This window comes from Capsicum annuum, chromosome 2, assembly GCF_002878395.1.
Source record: "Capsicum annuum cultivar UCD-10X-F1 chromosome 2, UCD10Xv1.1, whole genome shotgun sequence".
NCBI lineage: Eukaryota > Viridiplantae > Streptophyta > Magnoliopsida > Solanales > Solanaceae > Capsicum > Capsicum annuum.
In genome coordinates, this window is record NC_061112.1 from 42,841,900 (window position 1) to 42,848,430 (window position 6,531).

Sequence of the window (6,531 nt, forward strand, 5' to 3'; positions counted from 1 at the left end):
ATTACAGTCCTTTATAGCATGCCAAAAGAGGTCCTAGACTTAGAAAATTTCAGCCAAGTGTTAAGACTTAGCCTCATTTTCAACTTTTAAATTAATTTATGATCAGAGTTATTATAGGTCATCTTGAGTGAGTTTCAAAATTTTGGGACATCATTTGAGACACGTTTTGATGACCAAAATAGAAAGCCAATGCAATCAAGACGCATCGCATTGGCTATTGCATGATCATCATCGACACAGCAAGTCGGTAATCGCATCGATACCATTGATGTGGCGCATCGCCTATCGCATCACTTGGATTGTTTTGTGTATTAAGTTACGGGTTTGTGGGGATAATTGGTCATTTTCTCCTTACATTATTCATCATAACATGAAATTAAGCCTTCCAAAAGGCAAATTCACTCATTATTTCACAAATTCCCTCAAGAGCAAAACCTTAGTTTATCAAGTATAAGATCAAGTTCCAAGAAATCACCAAAAATTCTCAGGAATTCAACAATCAAGGTATGTTTAGGTATTCATCCTTGCATTCCTTCCACCCTTGGAGTCCAAGAATATTTTTTTAAAAAAAACTTAGATTATGATTTACATTCTTGAATGGAATTGTGTTCATGAATGTGTTGTTGTGTGTATTTCAATCCAAGAATATTTTGAGTTTCATGTAAATAAACTAGAATGTGTGTTGATTTATGCAACCCTCATGTTAAATCCTTGAATTGTGATGTTGAATATAGTAGTCATGACATTCACATATTGCTCATTCTCATGTACAAGATTTATGCATCCTAGGTGTTTGACAAAATGTCTATGTGAAGGAATTGTGCATGATAATCTATGTGTGATACTTTTAAAGTTGAGATATGATTCCATTTATCTATGCTATCAATTCCTTTGGGTATTGAATACCTAAAATTTAGCTGTTTATCTAGTCTCTTGTCGAAATAGAATGATTCTGTAGTATCTCGAACAGTAGCATTCGATCAGTCAATAGAATTAGTGTGAGTTCAGTTAAGCCTAGTACAGTCTATTGATCAATTCAATGTCGATTCAGTTGGAGTAGAATTCAACACCAAGCAAACCCAGTGATAAGGGCATTCATACCATCAGAGGGTTTGACCCTTAGTAGCAGTCCCTGAGTTATATAACTACATAGACAACATAGGGTAAATCATCGTCCAGCCAGACTAAGGTTAGCGTAACTCTATACATCTCATGATTCTTTCTGCCAGATTAGGGTTGACCCAATTAATGTTAATAACCCATGGTACAGTGCTAACACCCTTCAAACTGGGGTTATAAGTTAGACCCCAAATCAGTCTATAATTGGGGTATGTCGGTTAGATGATAACTCCCACAGTTATAGTTTTAATATTTAGTATTCAGTACAGAACTCCGTTAAGTCCTACATAATCATAAATTTCAGTTATCAGTTATCAAAAACTCAGTACTTCAGCTTCAGACTAATTCAGACATATGCTTGGTATTGCATGTTCATTACTTACAGTAGTCCCAGTCTTGCATATACTCTCATCTAATTACTTTATGATATTTAGTTATTAATCTCATGCATATGAACCCATGCATATTAGCCTAACCTTACCTATAATACCAGTATATTCAAAGTACAGACGCATACTCTTTCTTTGCGCTATGATATCTCATATCATAGGTTTGGACGCTCGGATTCCTGACCATACTTAGACAGATCAGTCTATTAATTGCAGCTACAATAGTAAGTCCTTATCCATTGAGGATGTGATATTTATTTAGTTATTTCATTTCTTACAGTATTTTCAGTAGTTTAGTTATTTTCAGACAGTACTTGGAGTTAGTTAGTGCTTGTCCTATCAACACTTTTATTTTAAATATTAGAGGCTTTCAGACACTTTCATTTAGCAGTTATTCTATAGATGTTCTCAGTATTGATTCGGTTTTATGAACCTTATGGTGTTTTTAGTTTTTATTTCTGCATATGTTATATGATTATTATTTAGTGCTTACTACAGGTACCAGTCATGGGTTAGCTTGTGGTCCTTCAAGGTCGTAAGCACCATATGACGCCCTGGGTGTAGTCTTGAGGTGTTATAAACATGGTATCAAATCCAGGTTCTAAAGTGTTCTATGGAGTCTAAAAGCCAAATTAAGTAGAGTCTTGTGCATGGGTGTGTAGCACGCCACCCTTATGGATAAGAGGTTACGAGGAATTTTAGGAAAACTTCCCTTATTTCAATGTCTATATCGTGTGAGTAAGCATGAGCTCAAGTTAAACTCTCTGTTGAATCCAACTTTTCCTTCCATTTACATAATATGCCTCCCAGAAAGACTAATGGAAGAAGAGCTGGGAACAAGCTAGCACCTCCGCCTGTTCAGGAAGATGCCCTGAATGAGCATATTTCTCACACAGAATTCAGAGCAGCATTCACTATTCTAGCCCATTCTATGGTAGCTCAGAATGTTCGACCATCTGCAATTCAGGACAACCTAGTGGCTAATACTGCTACATCTGGAATTTGGGACTTCGCCCGATTGAACCCTCTATTATTTTCAAGGTCCAAGTTTGACGAGGATCCACAGGAATTCTTTGATATGGTGCATAAGGTAACAGATATTATGGGGGTAACTGCTAGTGAAAGTGCTAATTTAGTTGCCTATCTGCTGCAAGATATAGCTCATATATGGTTAAAGTACTGGAAGGTAGATAGAGGCACAGAAGTAGGGCCTATAAAATGGGAGGAGTTTGCTACTGCCTTTTTAGATAGGTTATTTTTATTGGAGTTGAGAGAGGCTAAGGTGTTAGAGTTTATCAACCTGAAGCAGGGGAACTTGAGTGTGAAAGAGTATTCCCTCAAATTTACTCAGTTGGCCGGTATGCTCCTCATATGGCAGCTGATAGCAGGTCTAAGATAAGCAAGTTCATGTCTGGAGTATCTGACAGTATGGTCAGGAGTGTAGGACCACAATGCTAATTAAAGAGATAGACTTGTCTAGGTTAATGGTCCAAGCACAACAGATTGAGAAACAGAAGGCTAAGGACTTGTCAGAAGGTGGTAACCGTCCTTAGTTCTGCCTAAAATCTTTAGTCCCAGCTCCGTCTTCGACTAGTGCACCGATGTCCAAATTTAGGAATGATAATAAGGATAGGACACTAGGCTCTAAATATCAGGATAGTGTGAACAGTTCTTGAACAAATCCTCTTTGCTAGAAATATGGCAGAAACCATCAGGGTATCTATAGAGCTAGTAGCAGGGAGTGTTTTGGGGGTGTTAACCCAGTCCATTGGATCAGAGAATTTCCTCAGGTGGGTTTGCAGAGTCAGCATAATCATCCCCCAGTTTAGTTCGACCACCCATCTCAATAGGGTATCACTTCAAGGGCCACCAGTAGGCAACACCCAAACAGGTTCTATGTACTTCAATCTCGATAGAATTAGGAGATTTCTCCAAATGTAGTTACTGGTACGTTTCAAGTCTTCCACTTACATGTTTATGCTTTGTTAGATCCTGGAGATTCTCTGTCTTTTGTAACTCCTTACATAACCATTAACTTTGGAGCTAGTCTTAAAATTCTAAAAGAACCTTTCTCAGTATCTACCCAGTGGGTAAGTTTATGAAAGCCCGATAGGTATACAGGAACTGTTCGGTTATGGTGTCTCTGAAAGTTACTTTAGCAGACCTTGTAGATATAGAGACGATAGATTTTGACGTTATTCTTGGCATGGATATGCTCCATTCATGCTGTACTTCAGTTAATTATATAAACAGAGTTGTCTACTTTTATTTCTAAAGGAACCAGTTCTAGAATAGAGAGGTAGTACTTAATCACTGAGGGGTCAACTTATTTCGTACCTTAGAGTGAGAAAAATGATATCCAAGGGGTGTGTATATCATCTGGTGTGAGTCAAAGAGTTCTGAGACTCCTAATCTTAAGTTAGTTCCAGTCGTAAGTGAATTTCCAGATGTGTTTCCCGAATATCTCCCCGCAATTTTTCCTAAAAGGAAAATTGACTTCGAAATAGACCTTCTTCTCGATACTCAGCCCATCTCTATTTTGTAATACAAAATGGATCTCACTAAACTTAAAAAGTTGAAAGAGAAGTTGAGGGACCTCTTAGACAAAGGGTTTATCAGCCCAGCGTATCTACTTGGGGTACACCAGTTCTATTCGTGCAAATTAAAGATGGTTCTCTTAGAATGTGTATAGACTACCGTTAGTTGAAAAAAGTCAATATCAAGAACAAATACCCACTTCCCAGAATCAATGACTTATTTGATCAACTTCAGGGTGCCAGTTAATTTTCTAAGATAAAGCTCAGATCCGGCTATTATCATCTCAGAGTAAGAGAATGTGACATCAAAAATAGCTTTCAAAACTCGGTATGGTCACTTTGAGTTTCTAGTCATGTCCTTTGGTCTCACCAATGCCCCAGCATCCTTTATAGACTTGATGAACTGAGTGTTCAAGCAGTAATTAGACATATTCATCATAGTCTTCATTGATGACATTCTTGTTTACTCCCGTAATGAAAATAATCATGCAGACCATCTCTGAATAGTATTATAGACACTCAAAGCCTATCAGTTGTTCACCAAATTCAGTAAATGTGAATTTTGGCTAAGATCAGTATCTTTTCTTTGTCACATAGTTTTTGGTGATGGTTTTAGAGTTGATCCTCAAAGGACTAAAAAAGTGATAAACTATCCCAGACCCATCTCTCCATCTGATATCAAGAGTTTTTTAGGTTTGATTGGCTATTACCGATGGTTTATTGAAAAATTTTCGTCTATCACATCCCAGATATCCAGATTGACTCAGAAGAAAGTCAAGTTCTAGTGGTCAGATTCTTATGAGAAAAGTTTTCAAGAGTTAAAGACTCGACTCACTACAACCCCAATTTTGACTTTGCCCGATAGCTCAGACGGATTTATTGTATACTGTGATATTTCCAGAGTTGGTTTGGGGTGTGTTTTGATACAGAGAGGTAAGATGATAGCCTACGCCTCTAAACAGATTAAGCCCCATGAAAAGAATTATACCATTTCCATGATCTTGAGTTAGCAGCTGTTATGTTTGCCTTAAAGATTTGGAGGCACTATTTGTATGGAGTACATGTCGATGTGTTCACAGATCATAAAATCTTGTAGTATGTGTTTTCATAGAAAAAATTGAATATGCGTCAGAGGAGATGGTTTGAATTGTTCAAAAATTATCATATGAGTGTTGTGTATCATCCAGGAAAGGCCAATATAGTGGCAGATTCCCTCAGTAGGTTTTCCATGGGTAAGGTTTCTTATGTGGAGGATGGTAAAAGAAGTTAGTTCAGGAAGTTCATCTGCTTGCTAGACTAAGTATCCATTTGATTGATTTGGCTGAGGGTAGTGTTTAGGTGCAGAATGGTTTTATATCTTCTTTAGTGTTTGAGGAAAAAGAAAAGAAGGACAAGGATCCCAATTTAGCTAAGCTGAAAGAGTAGAGGCCAGAAAGTAGAGATTTTCTCCCAAGGAGGTTGATGGTGTGTTACGTTGCTAGAGTAGGCTATGTATGCCATGTGTAGATAATGTGAAACAACAAATTCTTGCTGAAGAGCATGGTGCATATTACTCTATTCATCTAGGGGCCACTAATATGTACCACATTTGTGGGAAGTCTATTGGTGGAATGGGATGAAGAGAGACATTGCAGAGTTTGTGGCTAAGTGCTCTACTTGTCAGTAGATGAAGATTCAATACCAAAATCCAAGTGGTTCCATTCAGGAGTTCAGTATTCCCACATGAAAGTGGGAATAAGTGAACATGGACTTCGTGACGGGTTTGCCTCGTACTTATCATCAGCACGATTTGATTTGGGTAATTGTAGATAAGATGACCAAGTCTACCCATTTCTTGTCTGTCCATACCTCTTATTTAGTTGATGACTATACCAGGCTCTATATCATAGAATTGGTTAGGTTACACGGTGTCCCATTGTCGATCATTTCAGACAAAGATATGCAGTTACCTCTCACTTTTGGAAAGCCTTCCAAAAGGGTCTTGGTACCCAAGTCCATCTCAGTATAGCCTTCCACCCTCAGACAGATGGTCAAGAAGAAAGAACCATACAGACTCTAGAGGATATGTTGAGATCGTGTGTCATTAACTTTAAGGGCAGTTGGAATAACCACTTACCTTTGATTAAGTTTGCATAAATAACCGTTATCATTCCAGTATTAAGATGGCTCCGCTTGAGGCTCTTTATGGGAGTAGATATAGATCTCCCATTTTTTGGTTTATAGTAGGTGAGGCCACGGTGCTGGGGCTCGATTTGATGTTTGATGCTTTAGAGAAAGTACAGTTAATCAGGGAGAGGCTTAAGACAACCCAGAGCCGACACAAATCGTATGCAGATATGAGAAGAAAAGATCTTGAATTTGAGATTGGCGACTTTGTGTATTTGAAAATCTCTCCCATGAAAGGAGTAAATAGGTTTGGTTAGAAGAGGAAGCTTAGTCCTCAATATGTTGGTCCTTATAGGATTCTGAGTCATTTCGAAAAGGTA